General features: G+C 56.7%; 2 pseudogenes; one reads left to right on the forward strand and one right to left on the reverse strand.

Annotated features, from left to right (window-relative positions):
- LOC149520830 (uncharacterized) lies at positions 1–13,868 on the forward strand (annotated as a pseudogene).
- A 2,498-nt stretch (positions 13,869–16,366) lies between these two features.
- LOC149520831 (uncharacterized) lies at positions 16,367–17,308 on the reverse strand (annotated as a pseudogene).
- Positions 17,309–18,485: the final 1,177 nt, after the last annotated feature.

Raw genomic sequence — 18,485 nt, forward strand, 5'->3', positions numbered from 1 at the left:
ATGCACATGCCCCTCGAGCCGCTGGAGGACCTGGGCGTATGGGTAGTTCTTACCTCCGTCCCTCCCTTCCTGCCCAACGTCGCCCTGTTGCCTGCCCTCTCCACCCTGGGGAAACCTATGTCAACCATCAGCCCTCTCCCGTTGGGCTGCGAGGACCCCGCCCTCCATCACATCCTGTCCTTCCGCCAGCAGGTACAGCTGCAGATGCCACTGGCAGTGCGTAACGGGGTGGCACTCAAGGGGTCCTTCTTGATGTGCTGCCAGGGGGCCCTATACCGGGTCCACTATTCCTCCAGGGAGACCTGGTGCTTCCTCTGCTGGGTGATGGCACACATCCGGAGGGACCGTCCCCTGGCTTGGTCCAAGGAGGCATCCAGGACCCCTGGGGTGCAGGAGGGCACCGGTCCCAACACTGCCGATCCCCTCGGCAGTCTGGCCTCTGTGGCTGCTCCTCCTCCTCCTGCCAATGGCTCCTCATGGGCACTGGGGACACTCGTCCCAGCACGCCCTGACGAGCAGGCATGCCTCACCTTTGTACAATCTGAACTGGTGGGGCCCTGGGTCCAGTTGAGAGGGTGGCGTGGTTGTCACCAGGCGAGAGAGAGGGCTCACCCTAGGAGAAGTTTTCCCTGCCTCTGTTGTTCCTCCCTTGCCTCCTCGACCCCCTGGAGTATCATCTGCGCCCCCCCCGCTCTGCCCCTGCTGACCAGCCCTCCGCCTCGGAGGACTGGATGCTTGTCCGGGGGAAGCACAGGGCCCGTGGTTCATGGGCCGAATCTCCCCCCTCCGATGACGAGGGTGGAAAGGCCCCACACAAATTACTGAGGGGGGCCAGCACTGCTGACATCTCCCTCAATGAGCATCAGTGGACAGCACTGGCCGAGGACGCCATGGCAGCAGAGGGGGGTGCCCCCGTCCCCTTCGCAGAGTCCATTCCTGAGGAGGCCTCGGATGGAGCTCCCCCCGGCTCCTCTACCATCTGCACCCCCTGCCGCTATCACCAAAGCAATTGTTGCCTCAGTGGCCAGGAGGGAGGACTGTGGGGATGGACTTTAGCTCCATCTTTGAGGAGATCGAGGCCCTGGCGCTGACCCCGCTTGTTCAGGGGGATGATGACACTTTGCCGAAGAGCCTCAGTCTGGGTGGCGACTTAGCTGTGCCGCCCCCTCCTCCTTCTCCTTCCCCCAGGCTCCCTCCTCCTTCTCCTTCCCCCAGGCTACCACCCCCACTCTCACCCTTGGGGCATCCCTAATACTACCCGTGGGCCCGGCTATTAGAGGCGCTCCGCCTGAGGCCACCAAGCCCCTAGTGGCGACAGTTGGCACCGAGTGGCTGGGTCCCCGGCCTGTGAGCACCCCCCCCCACCTCTGGAGTGGAGCGGTCACCCTCCCTCTAGCTGGTTGGAGGCCCACCAGCTTTCACCATTCTAACTGACACCGTGGCTTCTGACATGTGATCCACCCAGCCATCCGAGCCCAGCGTCGGTGGGGAGTTTTGGGGGTTTGAAGGGGGGTTGCATGCAGAGGGGGCACACAGTGCCCAGATGTTGCTGGTTAAATATTACAAGGGGGAGGCAGTTTGTTGTTTCAGAGAACAGCCCAGAACTGGAGTCTCATAGGGTATGTCTACACTACTACCCTATTTCGAACTAGGGTGGTAATGTAGGCAACCGGAGTTGCAAATGAAGCCCGGGATTTGAATTTCCCGGGCTTCATTTGCATAAAGCCAGGCGCCGCCATTTTTAAATGTCCGCTAGTGCGGACTCCGTGCCGCGCGGCTACACGCGGCACGGACTAGGTAGTTTGGACTAGGCTTCCTAGTCCGAACTACCGTTACTCCTTGTTTCACAGAGGAAGGCAAAAAACCTCCAGGGCCTCTGCCAATCTACCCTGGAGGAAAATTCCTTCCCAACCCCAAATATTGCGATCAGCTAAACCCTGAGCATGTGGGCAAGACTCATCAGCCAGACACCCAGAAAGTTCTCTATAGTAACTCCTATCATCCCTCCAGTCCCGGGATCTGGTGCTCGGCCGAGCCCACTCAGAGGACACAACCGGTTCCGGCCAGACGAAAGACAATGGGCTGTAGAGGGGAGACCTCAGCAACCGACCCAGCTGGTTCTAGCCAGGGGAGAACATTGGATGGAGGAGAAGAGAGGCAGAGAAGAGAGGGGCCCATGCGACTCTGTAACCTGGAGAGAAGACAATGGACAGGGCAGGGGCTGTAGCTGGGGGATATTGGAGGCGCTGCTGGAAGACCGTCTTCTGATCTGGACAGAGAGCAGAGCAGGTAGAGCCCATCTGGCTGCAGGGAAGACTGACGCGTTGTGCTGGGACGGGGTGGGAGGAGCGGGGCAGGCTTACAGGCCTCAGAGACCCATTGCTGTGTTCAAAGCTCAATAAAGCCTTCTGTTTTGTGCTGGCTGAGAGTTGCTCTGGTCTAGAGAACAGGGTGGCGCTATTCCCTCCGGGAGTGGAGACCCCGGGGGTCCAGAGGGAGTGGGCCCACCGAGGGGGCTCACGGCAGAGGCAGGCTGAAGGCCCTGAGAGGCATCGGCCCAGAGGCGGAGGGGCAGACCCCCCAGGTGAGAGTGGGCACCCCACGACAGGGTCGCCACACTGGAGTGGACCCCCTGATAAAGGGCTGTCTCACTGCTGCTGGTGAGGAGTGGGCTCCCTGAGAAGGGGCTGCCGCACTGGAGGGGGGGGGGGGCTGCCTGGGGACCAAGGGGCCAAGTGTGGGCATGACCTGTGAGCCGAGACAGTCGGTGCAGGTCCCCTCCCCACCTCCATCCCCTCAGTCCCAGATCCCATTCGGGAGACACCGCAACCCAATGGCCTAGGCCCTAGGGACTGTACCCTTGCCCCGTTTATAAGCCATGACCCTTCTCCCTATCCTGACCCCTCCCCCGCTCCCGTCCCTACCCCTGGTCCTGCTCCCATCCCTACTCACAGCCCCAGTCCCAGTCCCACCTCCATTCCTACTCCCAGTCCCACTCCTATTACCACTCTCATCCCCCCTACTCCCACTCCTTGCCCGACATCCGCTCCCCATCCTGACCCTACTCCTCCTTTCATCCACACCGTGATGCCCATTTCCCCCCCCCCGACCAGCACCCCATCCCAACGTTATTGCCACCCCCACAAGGGCTGTTTTGTTTTCGCTACCCGCGAGCGGCCCTCGAGGGGTGGTTTTCATTTCCCCCTATCCCTAGTCCCATAGTGGCTTCCCTCTCCCACCGGGGATGGAAACAGACAGCACGACGCCGCTGCTTTTGGTGCTGTGCCAGGGATCTGATCCCTGTTTGCCTGTCTCCATGACTCACAATGTCAGTTCCAGGGGCCCAGCCAGAGAAAAACCTCATGGACACCCGCGGGGCCAAGGACAAGGTGCAGCTCGCCCTTCAGCACTGGGGGGATCTTAACTGTATCCTCTCGGCCACAAAGGCCCTTTTGCAGGAGGGGAGTGGGACCAAGAGTCAGGCCATTGCAGCCTACTGCCAGGCCCCAAAATTTTGTGACGCTCTCCTGGCCTTCGGGTCAGGGAGTGGTCTGCAGTGGAACCTGCGGGAGGCCAACGATGACCCTGCCCACGAGGATCCACCCCAGCACTCAACATGCAGTATACCATCTTAGCGACATTAAATGCTCAGGGCTGTAGGGCCAGTCTCTGCAGGAGCCGGGTGCTCTCTTTCTTTCGGGAGGGGGGGGTATGCGGTGGCATTTCTGCAAGGAGACCCACATGACTCCAGCCATCGAGGCTGGTTGGCAGCTGGAGTCGGGGGACGGGGTGTTCTTTAGCCACCTTGGTGTCCGCTCAGCCAGGGTGGTCACCCTGTTCCCCCCGCCCTACAGCCCGAGGTTCTGGGGGTAGCCGAGGTTGTCTTGGGCTGCCTGCTGCACATCCAGGCCCGCGTGGTGGGACTGATGTTGAACTTGGTCAACGTCTACGCCCCAAATGCAGACCCAGACCGGGTAACCTTCTATCAGCAGGTGGCCACCTTCCTCAGCACCCTGGATCCTCACAAATACCTGGTCAGGGACTTTTCAACTCCTGAGCGATCCCAGTCCTCAAGGGTGGTTTTGAACTGCCAGGCTGCGGCAGATGTCCTCAGGGAGATTGTAGACCACCACTCCTTGGTGGACGTCTGGCATGACCACAACCCGGATGACAACACCACCTTCACCTACATCTGGGTGGAGGACAATCGGTCGTGTCACTCCCGGTTGGACTGCATATACTTTTCTCATTTCCACCCAGTACGGGCCAGTTTCCACCCAGTTTCACCTGCAGCACCAAGGCTCAGGTGTGTGCCAAAATCCCTGGGGAAGATACTCTCCTCTTGGATCATTTCATTGTCAGGTACAGGCCAATTAATGCAGCAAACCCCTCTGCAAACATCTCACCAAGGAGACATGAGGTCTGGCAGGCACCTGTTCAGCTGGCTGAGATGCGTGCACGACTCTGTGGGGACATGCCACGACAGTCACAATCTGCTGTCCAGTGATGAGTTGCCACCACTGGATAGCATACAATCACTTTGGTCACCCTGGCAGCTGGAGAGCTGCTGCCCACCTCCCTACAGAACCATAAAGAGCAGCAGTTTCTCTCTGGAGACCAGAGAAAGAGCATCTCTGTAGCTCAGCTGCTTTTCAAGGTGCTCTTAGCTCAAACCAGGCTCTACCTCTCACTGCTTTTACATTCCCAGGTTTCACCCCTCAGCTCAACAATGCTGCCTCGTCTGTCCTTCTCTCCCTGTGCCTGTGAGGGCTGCATTAGAAGTAGGGAGAGCTGTCCCACCCCCCATGCCACCCAGTCACTTAACTTCCCGCTCCCCTAGTTGAGTTCCTGGTGTCAATGAAGTGTTGAGGTTCCTGTCTCCCCCAGTGCTTTGCTGTACACTTCACCAGGATTCGGCAGACTCCCTACTCCTTGCACTATGCTCAGGGGTGGATCTAGGCAGAGTGCCCACAGCCAGAAGCATGTGTTTCTACAGGTGGTGCACATCTGCACATGCCTTGGTGCACATAAAATATATTCTGCACATGGATGGAAAAAAATAGAGTGACCATTGCTCTGGAGCAGACTCTCCACCCTTTGGTGGAGTAAGGGATGAGATCCCGAGGCAGAGATTAAAATCTATGAACTGAGGGAACAACGTGAGTACAGCAGCAAAGAGTAGGTGCCAGTGGTTATGTAGGCTTGATAATGTCACTGGAACAAAGGGAATCCTGCCAGGTCTCTCACTGCTTGGTGGCTAGGACTGGAACAGCATGTGTAGGGGAGCCTGGCTGTCCCACACTGCCCAGCCCAGGCTCACCTGGACACTGGACTGCTATCCCTATTCCAGCCGAGCTGAGCACAGAGACTGGCTGCACTGGCTAATCAGCAGCCAAACAAGGACAAGGAAGAGAAGGGTCTGAAGGACTGAAAGGGAGGAGGGACCAGTCCCTCTGCTGATGATCAGAGTGGGAAGCAGAAGGTGGTGTGATGGGGAGGATGCAAGCAGCTGGCTGAGAAAACACCTGCAGGGCTACGTCTACACTGGCATGATCTTGCGCAAGAACTGTTTTGCGGAAGCGTTCTTGTGCAAAAGCTCTTCCACAAGAGAGCGTCTACACTGGCATGTGCCTTTGCGCAAGAGCATCTATGGCAGTGTAGATGCTCTCCTGCGCAAGAAAGCTCCGATGGCCATTTTAACCATAGCGATTTCTTGCACAAGAAATTCATGTTGCCTGTCTACACTGCCCTCTTGTGGAAGAGCTCTTGCGCAAGAGGGCTTATTCCTCGTGGGGAGAGGAATAACTCTTCCGGAAGAAGCCCTGTTTTACAACGCTAGACTGTAAATTTACTTGCACAAGAACGCGTGTGCAGTGTAGACAGCCAGCAAGTTTTTGTGCAAGAACATCTGTTCTTGCGCAAGAAGCTTCCAGTGTAGATGTAGCCCTTGAGTGTAGTGCAGCACTGAATGCAGCAGCAGCATTCAATAGGGGTGGCTGCCACACAAAGCCAGACCCGGGTAGAAGCAGCCAGGATGGAGGTGCTCAGTAGGGGGTGGTGATGCTGCTGGGCCCAGCCCTGCTCCTCCCATAGTCTAGACATGTTTAGAAAAATCAAACTTATGCAGCTAAATTTGGTCTAAACTTCCAGTGTAGACCAGGCCTGGGAGATTTGCTGATTAGGTGCCCCTCCTAATCCTGACAGGTTGAAGCCAAGGGTAGGTAATACATACAGCCCTACTACATTCATGGTCTTTTTGGTAAATTTCATGGTCACAGTATTTTTTACATTTAAATATCTGAAATCGTGACATTTACAATATGAAATTTCACAGTGTTAGAATTGTAGGGGCCCTGACACAAAAAGGAGTTGAGGGGATTGCAAGGTTATTGTAGGGGGTTGCAGTATTGTCACCCTTATTTCTGTGCTGCTGCTGCTGGTGGCTGCACTGCCTTTAGAGCTGGGCAGCTGGAAAGCGGTGGCTGCTGGCCAGATAGCCAGCTCTGAAGGCAGAGCTACCACCAGCAGCTGAGCATAAGTAAGGCTGGCATGGTATGGTGCGGCCACCCTTACTTCTACACTGCTGTACGCAAAGCTGGGCCCTCAGTCAGCAGCCACCACTCTCTGGCCACCCAGAGCTGAAAGCAGCAGTACAGAAGTAAGGGCAACATGGGTAGGGTATTGTCACCTTTCGCTGCTGTTGCTGGTGGGGTGCTGCCTTCAGAACTGGGCACCTGGCCAATAATACAACCACCACTCTCCAGTTGCCCAACTCTGAAGGCAGAGCAGAAGTAAGGATGGCAAAACTGCACCCCTCCTCAAATAACCTTGTGATCCCCATGCAACTCCCTTTTGGGACAGAAACCCCAATTTGAGAAATGCTGGTCGCCCCTGTGAAATCTGTATAGCATAGGGTAAAAGCAAACAAAAGGCCAGATTACATGGGAGGGCACTAGATTTCACGGCCTGTGATGTGTTTGGCATGGCTGTGAACTTGGTAAGGCCCTAGTAATGCAGCAGTCCCATTGTCAGCTGATTAACCCTTGATCACTCCATATCCTATCTGGAACGATTGTCATTCAGGAATACTGTACTAGCAGTATGGTAAGGTGGCAAACATTCAGAACTCAGAAAGTGATAAACTTGAGGTTGTCTGCACAACCTTAATTTTCCCCTCTTCTTTGTGTGTGTATATATCTATCTAGAGTGTTTTCTTCACTCAGTCACATTAGTTTTTCATGGGTATATAATGTACTCTATCAATGTCAAGGGAGTCGCTCCTGACTAAAGCCTGCAGCTTTAAGTTATATGATTACATACCATTTCTCAAAAAGATCTATTGTATTATTTATTATAGCAAAAACTGTTTTCTGTGCAAGATGTATTGTGCATGAGCACCGAGTGTTATTTTCATCTGGCCATAACCCAGTCGCATCAGAAACAGCTTCCACTGGAACACTCGAAGGCACTTTAAAACTCTCTCCTTCCACATTTCAGCACTAGGTTTGGGTTTGTTTTTTTTTTAAATAAAAAAAACTTTCAGAATTTCTTTGTTTCTTATGGGAAAGGGATTTTTTTTTAATGCTCCAAACTAGGAGAATATCAGCCAGAAGAGGAAAGTTTTGGAAAGGTAAGAGCAACTGAAAAGTGGGGATGGCGTGGAAACGTTACATCCTTGCACCTGCTACTACTACTATAATACATGTAGGCTGTGTCTAGACTGCATCCCTTTTCCGTAAAGGGGATGCAAATTAGACACATCGCAATTGCAAATGAAGCGGGGATTTAAATCCCCCCACTTCATTTGCATAAACATGGCTGCCGCTTTTTTCCAGCTTATTTTAAGAAGAATAAGGGATCTTACAGAAAAGGCTTTATTTTCCGAAAGATCCGCGTCTAGACTGGCACTTTTCTCCGGCAAAGCTCTAGACACAGCTGTAACAAAGAACCTGAACTGTAATTAGGAGGTGTGCACTCTTGATAGCAAATCACCCAGATACATAAATGTCTGTAAGCTCATCCCCTGTGAGCAACCACATAAAAATACACTGATGGTCACACTGATGGCCTTAGAATGGGGAAGGCACAACCACCTCTTCCATCAGCTGCCCTGGGGGCTGCTGCAGTATTAGATCTCCATCACACCAGGTCAGAAGATTGCAGAAGTCCTGCTACCAACATGCCAAGGCCACCTGACACACCAGGCATTGGAGATTGTTGAGGTTGGCGCAAGAATCCTAAAGAAAGTTCTTCCGACCTCAGGGTTTGGGCTCATGAGTTTCGCAGACCTTCTCCCAGGCCTGCTCTTAAGACCCAGAGATAGGAAGTTCCTTAGGGACACAATCTCTCTTCCTGCAAAGGTGATAGGAAAGTGAATTTGGCATGTTTTCTGTACGGGACTGGGCAAGGAGAACTTTCCATAGCTCCTCTGCTCACACCAATTGTGAATACACACTCAGGATATGTCTACACTAGCTCGTTAATTCGATCCAGGTAGGCAAATCAGGCAACCGGAGTTGCAAATGAAGCCTGGGATTTAAATATCCCGGGCTTATTTGCATGTTCCCATCTGGCCGCCATTTTTGAATCCCCCTTAGTTCAAACGAACTGCCCGCAGCTACACGCGTCAGTTTAAAGTTAATCCGAACTAAGTCCTCAGTTCGGATTAACTGTTACTCCTCATTCCACAAGGCCTTCAAGACCACTAAATGGTGGTCCGAGAACGGGGCCGGCCGAATGCTGGAGGAGTGGGCCCGGAAGAGATGATGACGAGACAGATAAACGCGGTCCAACCAGGAGTGAAAAGCCCAACGGCCCACCACCCGGACGTAGGTAAATACAGTTTCCTCATCCAGGTGGAGGTCTCGCCAGACATCATAGAATCATAGAACTGGAAGAGACCTCAGAAGGTCATCAAGTCCAGCCCCCTGCTCTAGGCAGGACCAATTCCAACTAAATCAACCCGGCCAGGGCTTTGTCAAGCTGAGACTTAAACACCTCTAGGGATGGAGACTCCACTACTTCCCTAGGTAACCCATTCCAGTGCTTCACCACCCTCCTAGGGAAATAGTTTTTCCTAATATCCAACCTAGACCTCCCCCACTGTAACTTGAGACCATTGCTCCTTGTTCTGCCATCTGTCACTGCTGAGAACAGCCTCTCTCCATCCTCTTTGGAACCTCCCTTCAGGAAGTTGAAGGCTGCTATCAAATCCCCCCTCACTCTTCGCTTCTGCAGACTAAACAGACCCAAGTCCCTCAGCCTCTCCTCATAAGTCATATGCTCCAGCCCCCTAATCATTTTGGTTGCCCTCCGCTGGACCCTCTCCAATGCGTCCACATCCTTTTTGTAGTGGGGGGCCCAGAACTGGACACAATACTCCACATGCGGCCTCACCAAAGCCGAATAAAGGGGAATAATGACATCTCTGGATCTGCTGGCAATGCTCCTCTTAATGCAACCTAATATGCCATTAGCCTTCTTGGCTACAAGGGCACACTGTTGACTCATATCTAGCTTCTCATCCACTGTAACCCCCAGGTCCTTTTCTGCAGAACTACTACTTAACCGGTTGGTCCCCAGCTTGTAACTATGCTTGGGATTCTTCCGTCCCAAGTGCAGGACTCTACACTTGTCCTTGTTGAACCTCATCAGATTTCTTGTGGCCCAATCCTCCAATTTGTCTAAGTCACTCTGGACCCTATCTCTGCCCTTAAGCATATCTACCTCTCCCCCCAGCTTAGTGTCATCCGCAAACTTGCTGAGGGTGCAATCCATCCCCTCATCCAGATCATTAATAAAGATATTGAACAAAACCCGTCCTAGAACCGAACCTTGGGGCACTCCTCTAGAAACCGACCGCCATCCTGACATCGAGCCATTGATCACTACCCGCTGGGCCCGGCCTTCTAGCCATCTTTCTATCCATCTTACCATCCATTTATCCAATCCATAATCCCTTAACTTGCTGGCAAGAATATTGTGGGAGACCGTATCAAAAGCCTTGCTAAAGTCAAGGTATAGAACATCCACTGACTTCCCCACGTCCACCAGGGAGTGATGGTCTGTCATGGCTCCTTCCCCACTCTGGCATGATAAATGCAGAAGTGGGGGCCAGCAAGTGTACCCCAAAGCCTTATCTACCAGGCTTTGGTATAAACTTCCCCCCAAGATCTTAAAAACCTAGATCTTGGGAATAAAACTTCCGCTGCCACCACCCAAATGTTGATAAAGAAATCAGGGGAAAGATCATTTGGGAAATCTTACCCCTAAAATAAAAATCAAGGCACACAATTAACCACTGCCAGGTTAATAAAAAGAAAAGAAAGAACCTTTATTATTACAACAATATTCCTGTTGCAAACATAATGACTAGATAGGGAGGTAACAAAATATACTAATGGAGAAACTCCATGGGCCTAGAACTTAGTTACAAAGAAAAGCCAAAACATCTTTTAAGCAGTGCCAGATCTCAGCTCCCATACCCAATCCTTAAAACAATAAAACCTAACGAAACTGCCTAAACTTTACCCTACTTACAGAAAATGAAGAATGGTGTCTTGGAGAGAGAGAGACATGCTTGTCCCTCTCTGTAGCTGCAGAGAACTCACTCAGAGAGCCAAAAGGGAGAAAAAAAGAAGCCCAAATTCCTTTGTCCCAGTTTGAAAAGTCCCACCTACATTCTTATTGGTCACTCCACCTGGCTAGGTGTAGTTAACCCCTTAAACCCCAGGCTGCTGGCTAACCCTCATAATCATGACATGGTCTATTATCTCCCTGAGGACGTCCGCGGCGGCCTGGCACTGCTCGGGCCCTGGACGGTCCAGGTCCTCAAGGGTGCAATTGAAGTCCCCGCCTAGGACCAGGCACTCGCGAGGATCCAGAGAACCGAGGAAGGCAGACACCCGCTGATAGAAACGGAGCCTCTCCGAGGCGGACGACGGGGCGTAGATGTTGACAAGATTTAGTGTGAGCCCCTCCATACGAACCCGTAGATGCAGCAGGCGACCCTGCACGACCTCAGCGATCCCCAGCACCTCGAGCTGCAGGTTCGGGGAGAACAGGGTAGCCACCCCAACTTGACGGGCCGACAGGTGGCTGAAATAAACCCTCTCCCCCCACTCCAGCTGCCAGCTAGCCTCGGCGGCCGGAGCTGCGTGGGTCTCCTGGAGGAATACGACAGAGTACCTCCCCTTCCGAAGGAAGGAGAGTACCTGACACCTACGGAGGCTGGACCTGCAGCCCCTGGTGTTTAGAGTGGCAATGATGAGCGCCGGCATCGAGAGGGCTGGGGAAGATCCTTATTGGCAGGAGTGCCAGCGGCCCCCATTGGGCCTCGCAGCAAACCGTGACCGGGCCCAAAAGTGAGCAGGGCGTCACGGAAGCTGCGGTTCCGCTGGTAAGCCGTGGCCTCCCGCCGCCCGGACCCTTTACCCTCCCCCAGGAGGGCCCTTACTATTTGTAGGAAGAGATGAAAATCTCCCCAGCGCTGAAGGGTGAGAGCGACCTTGTTCCTGGACCCACAGATGTCTTCCAAGAAAGCACGCATCTCGCCCTTCAGCGCATCTGGCGTCGGGGGCTCGAACGCCTTGGGGCCAGACCCCTACCTGAGCCCCGTGACCCATCGACACCGGGATGCAGGGCGTCTGATGTCCTTGCTGGGAGGACAGTGGCGGAGGGAGACCAGTCCCAGATGTGCTGGGAGCAGGTGAAACGAAACCCGCCTCCCGGGGGCCAACGTCTAGAGTAAATGTGGCAACCCCAGGGGCAGCAGTAACAGAGTAAGGGGAGGAAAAGAGTTCAGGCAGGGGATCAGGAAAAGGAGGGAGAAGAGAAAGGGGAGTAGGGGGAGGAAGAGGTGAAGGATTGGGGAAAAGACAAGGATGGGGGGGAAGGAGGAAAAGGGGCAGGAAGCTCAGTTGGGAGGGGTTGGAACAGGGAGGTGGGAACAGTGGGAACATCCTCCACAGATGCCCCCCTCTTGCAGGGACCCCGGGAGGGAGGTGTTCAGCTCTCCCGCAACCGCCGCGGTCACCTCAACCGCTTCGCGGTGCTGTGAATCGTTCGAGGGCTCAGAGGGTGGGACGGTTTCAGCGTCCATCCCCATAGGTGCAGGGTTGTTGTCCTCCCCCTCAGTGGGCAGGGTGGAAGGCCGAGCACGCTTTCGGCGCCTCCCTGTTGTAAGCTCCCATCCCTCGGAAGAAGGGGGCTGGCCCTGATTGGAGGAAAAGCCAGGGGACAAGGGCGATGGTAGGAGGGCAAGGGTAGATGAGGGCTGGGCAGCAGGGGAAAGGGATGCCTCCCCCCGAGGCAGGTCCTGCCCGAGTCCCATCACTGACCCCGCCGCCCTCTCCTCCGCGGGCCCGGCCTTGCCGCTTTTGGCGGTGGCAGCAACAGCACCCGCACGCTCGTCTGGGCTCTGCGGAACCCGAGCGGGATTGACGACGGTCACAGTTGGAGGAGGGGCGACCCCAGGGTCCGGACCGTCAGGGCCACCGGCGATGGTAGGGCCAGTGCCCTCCCGGGCGTCGGGGGTCCCGGGTGCCTCTCCAAACCGGGCCAGGGGACAGTCCCTTCGGACGTGCCCCGTTGCCCGACAGAGAAAATACCGGGCCTCCCTCATGGTGTAGTATACCCGGTACGGGGCCCCTTGATGGGGCACCAGAAACGACCCTTCGAGGGCTTCTCCGCCACGTCCCGCCGGCAGTAGTTGGCTTTGTACCTGCCGGCGAAAGGAGAGGACGTGGCGGAGGGTAGGATCTTTGCAGCCCAGAGGAAGGGGACTCAGGACTGACAGAGGCCTCCCCAGGGTGGAGAGGAAAGGCAGTAGGGCGGCATTGGGGAGGAAGGGAGGAACGGAGGACAAAACCACCCGTACGCCCAGGTCCTCCAAAGGCTCGAGGGGAACGTGGACTCCCCCCACCGCCAAACCCCTTTCCACCGCCTCCTGGGTGGGGCCCTCGGACGCCAGGAAGAATACCACCTTCCCAAACATCCTAGAGGCCGCCACCACGGCCGTGGGCCCCACCACGCGTGCCAACGCCCGCACGTAGGTTTCCACGTGGGGCGAGGCCGCCACCAAGAGACAACGGACCCCGTGCCTCCTGGTCAGGGTGGGAAAGGGGCCGCGGCCGCCGGGGATGGTATTCCGGGAGGCGGCTTGGGAGCCGGCAGGTGGGAGGGTGGCGGCTACCTGGGCGTACGCCCTGGGGCCCGGGACACCGTTGCCCCCAGAGCTGGTGGAAGGAACAGGGGAGCGGGAAGGAGGGGGGGCTGTGGCCAGCAGATGGGTCACGGCCGGGGAGTGAGCCCTCCCCTCAGGAGGTTTTGCCTTCCGGGCGGGGCTCTTGCCCTTCTTGGTCCCCCGGCCCTTCCTACCCTTCAGGGGAAGTTCTTTAGAGGTGACTGGAGGTGCCGCGGCAGAAGCGGTCGAGGCCCCGGGGTCCTCGTCCATTTTCACCCCCTCTACCATAGTGACGGGGGGCCCGGCAGCCTCAGAGGGGTTCTTGTTTTTAGGGGTGGGCGAGGAAGGCCTGGCAGGGGTGTCGTTGGACAACCCCTCCATTGTGGTTATAGGTGGGAAGGAAGGACAAACAAACAAACAATTAGGGGAGGACCAAAAACACCAGGGGAGGGAACAAGGAGGGAGAGGGAGGGGAGGAAGGAAGTTCACCGCTCCCCCCCACTAGGCTGGAAGTGGGGTGGAGGGCAACTGTCCAGAAAGGGGAAAACGGAAGGAGTAAGGAATACAGCTCCCAGCACAGGACGGTAAGAGCGGCTCCTCCGGCTGCACTGGGAATGAGAGAGGGTCAATCATTGAAAGGCATGTGGGAAGTGAAACTGTGTGTGTGTGTGTGTGGGGGGGGGGGGGGGGGGGGTAACTAAAGAAGAGTGAGAGGCTCAGGTGCCGAACAAGATGCCAGAGGGGGCATGGGCACACGGGTAGAGGAGAGGGGATGCAGGCTGTGCGAAGGGGCCTGCTCAAGAAAGCAGGAGGGCAGCAAGATGCTTCAGGCCAGGGGGGGGGGGGGGGGGGGGGGGGGGGGGGGGGGGAAGCTAGTGTGCCCATGGGTGCCTGAGTGGCAGGCTCTCTGTACCTGCTGCAGGACCCACCAGAGCAAGGGAGGGGCAGGGAGGCAAGCAGTGGGGCCAAGGAAGGAGATGGCCCCTGCAGCACCTGAGGCTGGGGAGGGAGCAGCAGCAGAAATGCAGGGGAGACAGCAGGGAGCAGAGGGAACCACCCCCAATCCCAGCACCCCACAAAAGCTGTGCCAGCTGCCACCTAGGGGCCCAGATGGCAAGAGGCCCCTTAAAAACACTCACCTCCCCCCCACAAACTTGTGGAGGGGAATTAAGAACCCCAGGAGTTGCTGTAAAGCAGCCCCCTTACCTCCTCCACTCCAGAGGGAGTAGCAGCTGCAGGAACGGTGGAGTTCAGGCCTGCAACTGTGAAAAAAGGGGCCAGACAGTCCCCAAAGAGATGGAAAATGGGGGGTCCCACTCCCCCCACCAGGATGAGGCAGCAAAGTCCCCCCTGTCCACCCCCACACCCCCAGCAGCTCCTGCAGCCAGCTGAGGGGTGGGGGGGGAAGGCTGCCTGCAGAAAGAAGAGGGGACCTGGCCCAGAATGTAGCCAGGGCCTGCCTGCCACAACCCCAGTGGCCCGGCCACACACTCCTCCCAAAAAGTGGAGGGAAGGAAAAAGCACAACAAGCCCAGACCAGCAGCCTGCCATGCTCAGTGGAAGAGGGGTTCCTTTTCAACTCCAGTCAGGAAACAGAGCTGGTGGATACAGCCGGTTCCAGAGCTTGGTGGAAGGGAAAAGAGGCAGAGAGAGTCTGCAATCCTGGCTAATTATGGGCAATTGAGACAGGGTGGCTGCAAAATCAATTAAGGCCCAGGTGAAATCAATTGGGGCTGCCTGGATGCCTATTTAAGAACCCTCCCTGTGGGTGAGATGGAGACCCATGTAGTAAATAAAACAGCTTTGACCTTGTTAAAAGACGACAGTGAGGGAGCAAATCTCAAACCAAGGCAAGTAAGCCATATTACTGTGACTTCTAGACTGTGGGACAGTTGGCTGAATAGGGGTTGGGGCCCGGGAGTGGGACTGATCCTGCCACAGTACATACTTATAGCTTTCTACACAGACATTATACATATACTTGAATAGCATATATGAAATTAGCAGACAGTAATCTTCTATTTGACATCTTGCATAACCCCCTATGTATTACTTCTGGGACCAACTCCCCCCCCCCTCCCCCCCATGTTTCTGTGGGCACACTAGTTTCCTTGCCCCCCGGCCTGAAGTATCTTGCTGCCCTCCTGCTTTCTTGAGTAGGCCCCTTCGCACAGCCTGCATTCCCCTCTTCTCTACCTGTGTGCCCATGCCCCCTCTGGCATCTTGTTTGGCACCTGAGCCTCCCATTCTTCTTTAGTTACCCCCCCCCCCCCCCCCCCCCCACAGACACACACAGTTTCACTTCCCACATGCCTTTCAATGATTGACCCTCTCACATTCCCAGTGCAGCCGGAGGAGCCGCTCTTACCGTCCTGTGCTGGGAGCTGTATTCCTTATGTAACCCCTCCTGTTGGCTAGTCCAGTGTGAGGTTATTCAGCATAGGGGAAGCCTTGTGCCTTCTTACACCACTGTGGGGGGAGGGCTAGGCCTGAGGCTGCTTGGTGTGCTCTGTATTGTGTATCGTGTATGTGTGAGTGCACCTCAGACCAGACCCACTCCGACAAATCACCAGGAACAGGCTTTATTCTGTAAAAAGCATAGAAGAGGAAAACAGTTCAGCAGCCCCTTGTCTCAGCAAGCAGCCTGTGTGCTGCTTCTAGCACAGTCCCTGCTGAGACCCTCCTGGGGGCAGAGGTTACTGCACACAACACAGCCCCCTTGGAACACATGTTCCAACTCCCACAGTAACTAAACCCCACGTAACCAAGTCCAGGTTCTCCCTTTGTGTCACTTAAACTCCTCTCAGGGTGCTCTATAGCCCTTTCTGGTCCTACCTGTAAAAACACAGAACAGGAAAACAGTTCAGCAGCCCCTTGTCTCAGCATGCAGCCTGTGTGCTGCTTCTAGCACAGTCCTTGCTGAGACCCTGCTGGGGGCAGAGGGCACATCCTGGCAGGAACCAGGAAGTTCTCCCAACATGCCGCAGTTTGTAGTCCACAACTTGTAGTTCCCACGGCTGCTGCTGAAACACACTGGACCTTGGGCTACACTTATTCCTTCCATTTTCCCCTTTCTGAACAGTCGCCCTCCACCCACTTCCAGCCTAGTGGGGGGAGCGGTGAACCTCCTTCCTCCCCTCCCTCTCCCTCCTTGATCCCTCCCCTGGTGTTTTTGGTCCTCCCCTAATTGTTTGTTTGTTTGTCCTTCCTTCCCACCTATAACCACAATGGAGGGGTTGTCCAGCAACACCCCTGCCAGACCTTCCTCGCCCACCCCTAAAAACAAGAACCCCTCTGAGGCTGCCGGGCCCCCCGTCACTGTGGTAGAGGGGGCGAAAATGGACAAGGACCCCGGGGCCTCGACCGCTTCTGCCGCGGCACCTCCAGTCACCTCTAAAGAACTTCCCCTGAAGGGTAGGAAGGGCCGGGGGACCAAGAAGGGCAAGAGCCCCGCCCGGAAGGCAAAACCTCCTGAGGGGAGGGCTCACTCCCCGGCCGTGACCCATCTGCTGGCCACGGCCCCCCCTCCTTCCCGCTCCCCTGTTCCTTCCACCAGCTCTGGGGGCAACGGTGTCCCGGGCCCCAGGGCGTACGCCCAGGTAGCCGCCACCCTCCCACCTGCCGGCTCCCAAGCCGCCTCCCGGAATACCATCCCCGGCGGCCGCGGCCCCTTTCACACCCTGACCAGGAGGCACGGGGTCCGTTGTCTCTTGGTGGCGGCCTCGCCCCACGTGGAAACCTACGTGCGGGCGTTGGCACGCGTGGTGGGGCCCGCGGCCGTGGTGGCGGCCTCTAGGATGTTTGGGAAGGTGGTATTCTTCCTGGCGTCCGAGGGCCCCACCCAGGAGGCGGTGGAAAGGGGTTTGGCGGTGGGGGGAGTCCACGTTCCCCTCGAGCCTTTGGAGGACCTGGGCGTACGGGTGGTTTTGTCCTCCGTTCCTCCCTTCCTCCCCAATGCCGCCCTACTGCCTTTCCTCTCCACCCTGGGGAGGCCTCTGTCAGTCCTGAGTCCCCTTCCTCTGGGCTGCAAAGATCCTACCCTCCGCCACGTCCTCTCCTTTCGCCGGCAGGTACAAAGCCAACTACTGCCGGCGGGACGTGGCGGAGAAGCCCTCGAAGGGTCATTTCTGGTGCCCCATCAAGGGGCCCGGTACCGGGTGTACTACACCATGGGGGAGGCCCGGTGTTTTCTCTGTCGGGCAACGGGGCACGTCCGAAGGGACTGTCCCCTGGCCCGGTTTGGAGAGGCACCCGGGACCCCGGACGCCCGGGAGGGCACTGGCCCTACCATCACCGGTGGCCCTGACGGTCCGGACCCTGGGGTCGCCCCTCCTCCAACCGTGACCGTCGTCAATCCCGCTCGGGTTCCGCAGGGCCCAGACGAGCGTGCGGGTGCTGTTGCTGCCACCGCCAAAAGCGGCAAGGCCGGGCCCGCGGAGGAGAGGGCGGCGGGGTCAGTGATGGGACTCGGGCAGGACCTGCCTCGGGGGGGAGGCATCCCTTTCCCCTGCTGCCCAGCCCTCATCTACCCTTGCCCTCCTACCAGCGCCCTTGTCCCCTGGCTTTTCCTCCAATCAGGGCCAGCCCCCTTCTTCCGAGGGATGGGAGCTTACAGCAGGGAGGCGCCGAAAGCGTGCTCGGCATTCCACCCCGCCCACTGAGGAGGAGGACAACCTCCCTGCACCTATGGGGATGGACGCTGAAACCGCCCCACCCTCTGAGCCCTCGAACAATTCACAGCACTGCGAAGCGGTTGAGGTGACCGCGGCGGTTGCGGGAGAGGTGAACACCTCCCTCCCAGGGTCCCTGCAAGAGGAGGCATCTGTGGAGGATGCTCCCACTGTTCCCACCTCCGCTGAGGGGGCGGCCGCTGACCTTGCCACCGACAAAGATCACCATCTGGAGGCGGGCAGCGGGCTCGCCTTCCTCTCTCAGGAGGTGGAGGCTTTGGGGCTGACCCTGGCTGCCTCAGAGGGGGATCTTCAGGTCCTGGAAGGAGAACAACAGACCTCTCCTTCCCCTTCAGACTCGCTGCTATCCCTTCTCCCTGCCTCTGAGTTGCCCCAGGGTGCGACCGTCTGCCCGGCCATTGGCAGCGTTTCGGCCGCGGCCGCCGAAACCCTTGAGGCTCTCAGCGGAAGGGAGGTCCCGTTAATATCCGTCACCCCCGGTGCTGAGGCCTCTGGTGCTGCACTCTCTGTGGCACTGGAGCCCAACACTGGGGAGAGTATTACTACCCCTACCGTTGCCACCGATTCTCTGCCCTGCAAGGAGGCACCGCATCCCGATGCCTCCTCCGCTG

This window comes from Pelodiscus sinensis, chromosome W (assembly GCF_052426305.1).
Source record: "Pelodiscus sinensis isolate ZL-2025 chromosome W, ASM5242630v1, whole genome shotgun sequence".
Classification (NCBI taxonomy): domain Eukaryota; kingdom Metazoa; phylum Chordata; order Testudines; family Trionychidae; genus Pelodiscus; species Pelodiscus sinensis.